Source organism: Panicum hallii, chromosome 2 (genome assembly GCF_002211085.1).
Source record: "Panicum hallii strain FIL2 chromosome 2, PHallii_v3.1, whole genome shotgun sequence".
Lineage (NCBI taxonomy): Eukaryota > Viridiplantae > Streptophyta > Magnoliopsida > Poales > Poaceae > Panicum > Panicum hallii.
In genome coordinates, this window is record NC_038043.1 from 22429203 (window position 1) to 22441464 (window position 12262).

Consider the following 12262-nt stretch of genomic DNA (forward strand, 5'->3'; position numbering starts at 1 on the left):
GGGTTTACCGACTAGTTAATAGTGAGAGACTTATGTATTATGCCACCGAAATTAACCACGTAAGTCCAAAGATATTTGGTAGTTATTTTGGATTGTGAGGACGAGTAGAACGTGCATGCATAACTTATCTTCAAATGCATGAATACAATGTGTGTTTTGGTTCTTCAAAGGATATGTAGTAGGTTGTGGATCTCTGGTATGGTTAACAGGATTCGTGTGGTAGTGTTGGTTAAATATCTTAAGTATCTTTCTGATTTCCAGTCCTTGCTGTTATCAGAATCAGTTGTCTCGTCCCATTTACCTTGTAGGTCTTCAGCAGGGTAAATAAAATTTATCATCTGAATTTTTATTTCAGATGGTTGGAGCCACATGTGGAACCCCGGAAGGTTTCCGGGCAGATCAGTCCAACAATTCCCAACAATCACCCTACCACTTCCACATCTAGCCGAGGTTATGACTCGGCAAACTGAACTTCTCAATCTATTGGTACAAGCACAACAGAATCAACAACGTCAGCAATCACGAGGTCGTGATGAACCTCAGGTGGCAACCTATCAAGATTTCCTCAGTACCCAGCCCCCACTATTCAGTAAAGTGGAGGAACCCTTGGATGCCGATGCTTGGCTCCGCACCATTGAATCTAAGTTTGCTCTTCTTACGATTCTATGTGCGGACTCTAACAAGGCGCATTTTGCTGCCCAACAATTACGCGGAGCTGCCCGTATTTGGTGGGATAATATTTATGATATGCAAACTGATGGCCATGTTATCTCCTGGGAAGAATTCCGGAATGCCTTCAGGGCACATCATATACCTGAAGGGCTGATGGAACGGAAACTGACTGAGTTCGTAGCACTTACTCAAGGCACCCGCACCGTACTACAATATGCACAGGCTTTTAATCACCTGTGTCAGTATGTGGGTTATTATGCTGAAAATGATGCCAAAAAGCAAGATCGTTTTCGTCGAGGCCTGAGCACTAAGCTCAAAGAACGTCTGAACCTTATCAAGGCGAATACCTTCAGTGAGCTGATTAACATGGCTTTGACTCAAGAGGATTGCATCACGGCACACCGTGCCGAAAAGAAGCAAAGACTCTCCACTGGACCCGCGAGCATTCAACCCTCACAGTATCAGTTGGTTCAGAATGTACCGCCTAGAGCGCCACAGCGAAATGCCCTGATCGGCAGACTGGTTTTTAGGCCGCCTCAACAACAAAGAGAGTATAAACCTCCCGTACCTCTGCAACAACCACAACAAACTGGCCCATGGTCAAATGTTCAACAAGTCCAACAGAAAAGCAGCACTTTTTGCTGTTTAAATTGTGGGAGTGCGGATCACTTCATCAGAGATTGTCCGCAGCCCAAGAAACCTAATCAAGGGCAGAGTTCCAGTCAGAATAACCAGAACAAGGGCAAGAGGCCAATGACGCAAGACCGGCAAGGGCAAATTAACTTCACTACCCTTGCAGAACTTCCGGATGGAGCTCCTATCATGTCGGGTACATTCTCGATACACCACAAACCAGTTGTTACATTATTCGATTCAGGAGCAACTCATAGTTTCATTAGTAACAACTGTGGAACCCGAATAGGACTTGATCCTTGCTCTACCAAGGAGTCATATATGATTTCTACCCCCGGAGGAAAGATTACTTCTAACCAAATGGTTAAAAGTGTGCCAATTCAGTTAGGAAGTAAATTAATCAAAACTGATTTGGTACTGGTAAACTTAGAGGGTATTGATGTTATACTTAGGGCAAATTGGATGACAGAACATAGAGTACTGCTAGACATCTCTTCCCGAGTTATTGAGATTAACTCACCATATCAAGAGGCCACTATTCTCTATCTGCCTCAGCAGGAGTACTTGCACTCTTGCACTTATGCCATAACAGACATCAAGGTAAAAGATATTCCTATAGTCTGTGAGTACCCCGATGTCTTTCCAGATGACTTGCCTGGAATGCCACCGGATAGAGACATTGAGTTCATTATTGAACTTCAACCTGGCACTGCTCCTATTTCCAAGAGGCCATATCGCATGCCTCCAAATGAATTAGCCGAGCTAAAGATCCAACTCCAAGATCTTCTTGATAAAGGTTTTATACGCCCAAGTCCTTCACCTTGGGGTTGTCCTGCTCTCTTCGTTAAGAAGAAAGACAATAGCCTAAGGCTATGTGTCGATTATCGTTCACTCAATGCGGTCACCATAAAAAATAAGTACCCTCTTCCCCGCATTAACATCTTGTTCGATCAGCTAGCTGGAGCTAAGGTCTTCTCTAAGATTGACTTACGCTCTGGTTATCATCAGATCAAGATTAGGCCTTGTGACATTCCAAAAATGGCCTTCTCAACCAGATATGGACTTTATGAATATCTGGTTATGTCATTTGGGCTTACTAACGCACCAGCATATTTCATGTATCTTATGAATTCAGTCTTTATGCCGGAACTTGACAAATTCGTCGTGGTATTCATCGATGATATTCTGATATATTCCAAGACTAATGAAGACCATGCCGATCATATACGCATCGTTCTTCAACGACTACATGATCATCACCTTTATGCCAAATTCTCAAAATATGAGTTTTGGCTAGATAGTGTGAAATTTTTGGGACACACTATCTCTAGTGAAGGCATATCGGTTGATCCAACTAAAGTCCAGGAGGTTATGGACTGGAAACCTCCAACTTCAGTCCATCAAATCCGTAGTTTCCTTGGATTGGCGGGATATTATCGCCGATTCATTCCAGACTTCTCCAAGATAGCTAAACCCATGACTGAGCTACTTAAGAAAGAAGTTAAGTTCCGCTGGGATGATCAGTGTGATGAAGCATTCCATACCTTGAGAAAACTTCTGACAACTGCCCCAGTGCTAGCTCAGCCAGATAATACTCAGCCTTTTGATGTCTACTGTGATGCTTCTGGAACTGGCCTTGGTTGTGTTCTTATGCAAAACAACCGGGTCATCGCTTATGCATCCCGAGCACTTCGGAACCATGAACAAAATTATCCAACTCATGATCTTGAATTGGCAGCTGTTATTCATGCTCTCAAGATCTGGAGACATCATCTTATGGGTGCTAAGTGTAACATCTACACTGACCATAAGAGCCTCAAGTATATCTTCACCCAAGCTGACCTAAATATGAGGCAAAGGCGTTGGTTAGAACTGATTAAAGACTACGATCTTGAGGTACACTACCATCCTGGCAAAGCCAATGTGGTTGCAGATGCACTTAGCCGCAAGGCACATTGTCACTGCTTATCCATATCAACCTTCAGTGACACTCTCTGCCATCAGATGAGAAAACTCAATCTAGAGATCATTCCTCAAGGTAGTTTGAATCTGCTATCCATTGAGTCTATTCTTCGAGATAAAATCATCATGTCACAGCTACATAATGAGGGTATCAGAATTATCAAACTAAAACTATCTCAAGGAGAAGCTAAATATATGTGTTTTCACACTGATCATCAAGGAGTCCTATGGTTCAACAATCGTATTGTTGTACCTAAAGACCATCCACTTCGTAGACAAATCCTTGATGAAGCCCATCTATCCAAATTCTCTATTCATCCTGGTAGTACCAAAATGTATCAAGATCTTCGACAAAATTTTTGGTGGACCAGAATGAAAAGAGAAATTGCTAAATATGTATCTGAGTGCGATACATGCCAGAGAGTTAAAGCCAGTCATCTCAAGGCATCTGGTACACTCCAACCACTACCCATTCCGTCATGGAAATGGGAAGACATTAGTATTGATTTTATTGTTGGTCTTCCTAACACCTCCCAAAAACATGACTCCATATAGGTAACCATCGATAGACTTACTAAAATAGCTCATTTTCTTCCTGTGCATACCACTTACTCTGCTAAGAAGTATGCCGAAGTTTATCTGGATCAAATTGTTCAGTTGCATGGTGTGGCACTCAGGTAATTAGCTAGGTTATACCTTAGATTTTAAGCATGCTTGTATATTCAAAGTTTGGCAAAAATATGCTTTATATATGTAATGCTATGAAAGAAAGGATGTTTATGTAATTAATATTAACTAAAGGTACTTTTATGCAAATTGGATGAAGATGAGGGAAAAGTTTGAAAGCATAAGGGTTATTTTGCAAAAAGTAATATCAGTGGTCAATTTACAAAGATATATGTGAAATTACCATAGGATGAATGTGCAAAAGTAATTTTACTTAGGGATTTACTTAAAACATGAAGTTATTACTAAGTTCATTTTAACTCAAAAACTATTGCTCAACTGGAGATGAACCTTAAAGAGAAGTTGTAGAGTTTGAAAAACCATGCACTTTTGCTTTTTGGACCATCTTCATTTGAGCATTGGTTTAAAAGTTACAAACCCTTTTCAGTTAGGCCCCTATCTTTCTCTGAAATCGCAGATCAGTCCAAATGTCAGTTCGTTCCCCTTCTTCCTCAGGCGCCCTGCTCCTCCCCTGCTCTGTTTCCTCTGTTCCCTCTGTCGCCGGAGTAATACGCCGCCCCGGGTTCACCGCCGGCCACCCCCCCCGGGTTCCTCCCCCTGCCACGCGTTGCCGCCCCACCCCCCTCACCGCTCTGTTCCTCCCCCTGCTGGCGCCTCCCTCGCGCGCCACGGCGCCTGCGGCACTGCCGCACCGCCGCCGGCGCCTCTCCTGCCGCCGCCGCAAAACCTTGCGGCCGGCCTTATCCCCTCCCCTCCCTCCTGCTCTACGGCACTAGCAGCTCACCGTCGACCCGCTTGCCTATAAATTGACGCCCCCGACCTTCCCCGCGCGCGTGTCAGCACCTCGCCGCTCCTCCATTGCCGCCGTGAGCTCGGGCCACCGTAGGACCTCTCCCTCCGCCCCTTTCCTCTTCAAATTGACCCCGCCCGTAGCTTCCTCGTGTCCCACTGCACCTTCCCCGCCCGTTCTTTCCCTTCCCCGCACGCCGGAGCTACCCCGCCGCCGTGCGCCTCCGGCCGCCGGCCCTGTCCTCCGCGGGCAGCTCTCCCCCGACCGCCTTGAGCCCCTCCGAGACCACCCACAGGTAGCCCTAGGTTCCCTCGTGCTCCCCCTCTCTTTTCCCCTCACCGCCGGCGACCCCACCGGCCGGAATTTGGCCGGGCAGGAGCCTCCCCCACCGCCGGCCATGGTTTGGGTCTAATTGCGTGGAGTACTTTCTTTCCAGGGGGCTAGATGTTAAATGCAGGGACTAATGTGTAAAGGGAAATATGTTATTTCATGTGAGGGACTAGTCTGTCTTGTAAAATTCATAACAACTCGCAGAAAAATCTAAAAATAGTGAAACCAACTTTGTTAAAAAGTAGATTTCAAACTCTATGGTTTTTGTTAATGAAGTGTGGTGTGAAACAAAATACTTTTGCCTTTATTAAACCTCTAAGATTAAGAGGTAATGCGTATGTGATCTTGTCATTTCATGCTCTAGTGTTTATCTTTAAGTTTAGCATGAATGTTCTTTAAGCCCTAGGTGACCTTGTGCAATTTCAAACCCAACATTTAATTTGAATTTAACATCTTTAATTTGAGCTTTCAAATTTAAAATAAACCTAATGTATAACCTACCCTAATTAGAATCTCTTAATATTCACTAATGTAATGTTTTATGATCCTAATATATAATCAAGTTTCTATGATCTTTTATTTAAAGTTTGAAATCAAATTTTAGTTTATTTCAAATTTAACCCAAAGGTTTAATTCATATTACAATAAAATTTTACCATATCTTATAAATGGTGTTTCAAATCTAAACCCTCTTTGTTTTATACATGTTTGTGTGCTAATTGGATGTGATATAATATTTAAATTTTTTTTAAAAATTAAAAATTCACCTCATTAATGTGTTGCATTTCATATAGAATCAACGACACTCGACGACGGGGACTACGAGTTGGTCTTAGGACAAGACCAAGGCTTTCCAGAAGACCCAGCACAAGTCGTCGAAAGTCTAATTGAAGCTCCGAACCCGAGTTCGGAAATCTCTGACTCTCCTGCTCCTACCCCTACTCCAGAAGGCAAGCCCCGGACATATCCCATTATTTTATTTACACTACAATCTATAACTATCTGTATTATATCTTGCATTAGGTCTAGGAGTTGTGATGAAACCCTAGATGCATGAATCCTAGGAATCCAATGTAATGCTCCCGAGTCCTTATCGGATAGATGCTCCGCTGATAGGACCGGTAGAAGTCGAGTGATTTCCTGTCACTCGCGCGATATAGGAGTTGCATGTTTACATTATTGCAGTCACTATAAGGATGACGGACAGGGTCATGTGCTGTATCATGACCTGGAAGTTTACCCTGTCTGTTTTGATAAAAGCTTTAAGGCCGAAATGTATGGTAGTGGTGGCTAAGCGTTTGAACAGTACTAGCCACATGCCGTGAAATGGTGTAAAGCGGTAAGCCTAGTAACCGATCGGCCCGGCAAGTGGGTATATTTCCACCACTCGAATTTTATGTTATGTTCACACGCACCGACCTGTGGGAGTACGTTCTGCATGGCAGATAGGAATACGGGTTTTGTAGTCGCGCTACAGACGTATGTCCTGCACGAGTGATGTGCGTACGGTCCTGCAAGTCGCTTGAGGTGGCCTGCCCACAAGTCGGAATGAAAGGTAAACGGTTGCTTCGGAAAGCCCTGCCGGTAATCCCAAGCGTGTGTGTTAGGTCTACCTTGCAAGGTTAAATTCGATTCGAATCGTCCGCCTCTCACGAAGCTTGAGATTGCTTATCACTTCTGCCACATTAAGTAAATAAACGTAAATGTTGATGAGATAATCTTGATGGATGATAATCACTACCTTGCTTGCTTAGTGTAGATGCTAACCTAGAATGGCTAATCAAGTTAGAACCTGAAAGTTAAAATCTGAAAGTAGTTCATACTCTTTGTTGCTTTTCAGCTGAAAAATAAACCCAGAGCCTTTACAAAGCCTTCATGAGTCTAGTTAAGGGCTAAAATATACCCAATTCCGGGTAAGCCTTGCTGAGTATTAGCATACTCAGCCTTGCTAATGTCTATTTCAGGTATAACCTACGAGAACCCCACGGACAACCTTGGGTGGCCTACGTCCGTTCCTTTTGGCTGGTCCGTGGAGTGGGACCCGTCCCCGGCCGGCACTGACCCTCCGGAGTGACACCAGGCCCCGGGCTAGGCTTGGTGTTTGCCTTCGCGACGTCTGTAGTCGCGTAAAACTTTTTCTTCCGCTGTGAGATGGACAAGCTGTTATGCTTGTCAGTTGAACATGGTTATGTATAAGTTTACCTATCTTTGAAACTCGTTTGTAATAATGTATGTATGATGTAAATTAAATGTTGTTGAGCTATTCTATGATGTGAACTCGCCTTCGTGCGAGATAAACCTGCTTCGATCCTGCTGAACCGTGGTTGTATCGGGCGGAGACCCGACAGACCAATGGATTGTTCCGTTTGAAGTGCGTTAAGCTGATAGCAGTTTGTACGGCGGTCAATAGCGCACTTGAGCCGGAATAATTCGACCGGTTCTGCCACAGCTGGTATCAGAGCTGTAGGTTTATCCTTACATCTGGAAAAGTTCATAAAAAGTATTTTCTGGATAAAAGTTGCTAACTAATAAGTTTATAAAGTACGTTGGATCCGTTAAGGATGGTAATTAGAACGTAAAGCCCTAGGGGTTTATATGGGAAAGTATCAGGTGGCAATAAGAGTATATATATGTAAATCTGACTTGCAGCACTACTTTCCGTCAAAACTTAAATTTTGTACAACTCAATTTTACTTTCTGTAACGACATCTACGTACGGAGGTAAGAAGGTAAGGATCCTCAGCCAACTGAGGGAGCTTGGCCTTCCCGTCGGTGATGCGAGCCGAACGCTGTTTCTCAAGCAGTGGCCTACTTGAGATGCTGCCAATATACCAACTTAGGTTGATTATATTGGGAGTAGATGGTTCGGCGCAGGGTATGGCGATCGCTGTTCATACCCCCGCTTATAGCGGTACCCCTGTGAATACGTTGTTTCGATAACGTATGTTAACGTTGTCTGTACGGCGGTAATTGTACAGATGCTGTTTCTATAGTGAGCAGTAATGATTGGGGACGCTTTCATGCCGTGCTGCCATGAAAGGTTCATGAGATATATACATATATCTGTGTTTTCTTCTGCAGGTACACTAACCACGTTTACGCTATTAGGACGTGTAGGGTTTACCGACTAGTTAAATATAGTGAGAGACGTATGGTTATGCCACCGGAATTAACTACGTAAGTCCAAAAATATTTGGCAGTTGTTTTGGTTGTGAGGGCGAGTAGTGCGTGCATGCATCTTATCTTAATGAAAGAATTTTATATGATGGACATAATGTTTGTATTTGGAGTGGGTTAATGTAGAGCTAAGGATAGCTTTAAGCTGGGTATCTTATATGGGATCTTAGTTTTCCATCTGATTTCCAGCCTTTGCTGTTATCAAAATTGATTATCTTGATTTGTTTATCTTGTATTCTTCTAACAAGATGACAAGTTTTGCCATTTGCATCCTGGTCGCAGATGGCAGCACCTTCCAATGTTTTCTGGGATCCGGAAGGGCATCTCCACACCAATGCCCTTCACTGGGAAGGTTTTCCTCGCTTGCTATGGGAATCTTTGCAGGCTTTCCATTATACAGAACCCCCGCAGTACGACGCTGTTGAACATGTGGAAGACGGAGTCCATAGGGCCCATGTCAGGATGAGTATACCTCAGCATCCTTTTCGTTCACAATGGCAGCCCATCGAGGTCAGCACGACGGGCTATAGAATTATGGACACCATTGAAGCAGCGGCCCTAGAAGCCATTTATGCCTTTTGCAGACAACACCCCGAGGAAGTTGTAGGACAACCTATAGGTTTGTTCGCCACAACAGATCCTAATGAAGTGGAGCAAGATCTCAGAATAATTCCTGAAAGTCATAGACTGGAAGGTCCACCAGAAGAAGTGGTGCAAGGAATGAGACGTTATACGAATATACAATACCACTATCATATGTTGCTACGCCGTGAAATAAGCTATTTGATCACTGCTGCGCGAAGTTATCACGGGGACGCTGCCAGGTACTTTACCCAGGCCGATCAACTTCAAGCAGTGGTACTTGAAAAGAATGGAATAATCGCCACTCAAAACGAGACCATCCACCATAGGGAGGATCAGATTAATGAGAGCGATCATATAATCACCCAACGGAACACGGTTATCGAGTTCCTGCAGACCCAAGTCCAAGACCTAATCCTTGCGGTGGATGATGCTCAAGCCCAGATCGAGGAATTGCAGCAGCTACCGCATCCTCCAGATGCACCGGCAGTACCTGAAGTTGAAGAAGAAGAGGAAGATCCCGAGGAGATTGAAGGGGTCTCCGAACTTGATTCTGAGCATGGGGATCCTGTCGTTAGTCCCCACCATTCCTCTTCTGGAAGCCAGTCATCAGTGGGCAACTTTGATGACTTTTAGTCACCGTTGATAGAGTGGTGGTTTAGATGTAATAAATGTATAAGATGTAATATAAGGGGGGTGTAGAATATCTAGTTATAAAGCCACTTGTTGTATGTGTGGCATGTACTTTTAGGTAGAAGTTTGTACCTTTTGAGTATGCTGATGTAAGATAGTAGTATCTTTATAGTAATGTAAATCCTGAGTTATCTTGTTCAATACCTGTGTACCTGTTGTGAGTAGATTGAATGGAGCATGTGCATTACTTTTCAGCTTGATAAAATGTATATTATCTGAAATTGGAGTAAGATTATGGGTGATAATGGATGCCTCCTTTATTTCAGATGGTTGGAGCTACTCGAGGAACCCCGGAAGGATTCCGGGCAGGACAACCTGGTAGTTCCCAGCAACCACCACCGCCACCTCCGAATTTGGCCGAGGTTATGGCCCGGCAAACCGAGCTTTTAAATCAACTTGTGCAAGCTCAGATGGGCCATTTCCAGCAACAACCGCGAGGCCGGGGTGAACCTCTGTCGGCCAACTATCAGGATTTCCTCAGCACCCAACCTCCTTTATTCCACAAGGCCGAGGAGCCTTTAGATGCAGATGCCTGGTTGCGGACTATCGAGTCCAAGTTCGCCTTATTATCAGCTCCATGTTCAGAGGAGAATAAAGTGCTCTTCGCCGCCCAGCAACTCCGAGGCCATGCACGTCTTTGGTGGGATCAGTTTCATGCAATGCAACCCGCCGAACACGTGATTATTTGGGATGAATTTCGGACTGCTTTCCGGGCACATCACATACCAGCTGGACTCATTGAGCGAAAGCTCAATGAATTTTTAAATTTGACCCAAGGTACCCGCACAGTTACACAATATGCACAGGTTTTTAATCACCTGTGCCAGTATGCGGGATCACATGCGGATACAGATGCCCGCAAATGTGATCGTTTCCGTCGAGGCCTAAACACCAAGCTCAAAGAATGGCTGAATCTAGTGAAGGCCAATGATTTGAATGAGTTGGTCAACATGGCCATAACTCAAGAAGATTGCATTGCCGCCCACAGAGCGGAAAAGAAAAGAAAAGCACCCACAGGACCTGCAACTCCACAGTCGCCTCGATATCGATTGATTCCGAGCAACGTCCCTCGAGCTCCGCCTCGAGGTAATATATCTGGCAGATGGGTAGCCCGACCTCCTCAACAAGCACAGTTCAACCGACCACCCCTGCCACAAAATCAGCAACAACCCCAACAAGGTCCACGACCGAGCTTTCCGCCAGCTACTCCAGGAAACAGCAATTATCGTTGTTTCAATTGCGGGAGCCCGTCCCACTTCATCAAAGATTGCCCTCAACCTAGGAAATCATTCCAAGGGCAAACATCTAATCCGAACTATAAAGGCAAGGGTAAGAGACAAGTGGTACAGGTCCGACAAGGGAGGGTGAATCTCACTACACTCTCCGAACTTCCTGAGGGAGCACCGATAATGACGGGTACATTTTCTATTAATCGTTATCCCGTTATTATTCTTTTCGATACTGGAGCTACCCATAGTTTTATCAGTACGGATTGTGGGATTAGAGTGGGTTTGGATATTTGCACTATAAGTGAAGCTTATAGGATTGTAACTCCTGGTGGTAAGACTATGTCTAATCAAATGTGTAGGAAGGTACCGATTCAACTGGGTAGCCATTTAATCAGAACAGATTTATTGGTTTTAGACCTTAAGGGGATGGATGTTCTTTTGGGTATGAATTGGATGACCCAACATCATGTGTCTCTAGATATTCCTTCAAGAACCGTGGAGATAGGTTCTCCGGAAAATGAGCCTACCATTCTTTATCTTCCACAACCAAAATTCGTTAACTCTTGCACCTATGCCATATCTAAGGTCAAACTTGAAGATATTCCAGTCGTCTGTGAATATCCAGATGTTTTTCCAGATGACTTACCTGGGATGCCCCCAGACCGAGACATTGAGTTCATTATAGAACTCCAACCGGGTACAGCCCCTATTTCCAAAAAATCATATCGTATGCCTCCTAATGAGTTGGTCGAGTTAAAAATCCAACTCCAAGATCTCTTAGACAAAGGCTTTATCCGCCCAAGTGCATCACCATGGGGTTGTCCGGCCTTATTTGTAAAGAAGAAAGATAATAGCTTGAGGCTGTGTGTTGATTATCGTCCTCTCAATGCGGTGACTATCAAAAATAAATACCCCCTACCCCGCATTGATATCCTCTTTGATCAGCTAGCCGGAGCCAAAGTGTTTTCTAAAATAGATCTTCGTTCCGGCTACCACCAAATTAAGATTCGGCCCAGTGATGTTCCAAAAACAGCTTTCTCCACTCGGTATGGTTTATACGAGTATCTTGTCATGTCATTTGGTCTCACAAATGCCCCAGCCTATTTCATGTATCTCATGAACTCTGTTTTCATGCAAGAGCTCGACAAATTTGTCGTGGTCTTCATTGATGACATCTTGATCTATTCTAAAACTCCAGAAGATCATGCTAAGCATCTCCATGTCATCCTTCAGCGATTAAGAGACCATCATTTATATGCCAAATTCTCTAAATGTGAGTTTTGGCTAGATACAGTCAAATTTCTGGGCCATACCATTTCTAGAGACGGAATATCCGTCGATCCCAGTAAAGTACAAGAAGTGATGGACTGGAAACCCCCAACCTCCGTCCATCAGATTCGTAGTTTTCTCGGTCTAGCTGGCTATTATCGCCGTTTCATTCCTGATTTTTCTAGAATAGCCAAACCTATGACCGAACTACTAAAGAAAGGTGTGAAATTCTCCTGGG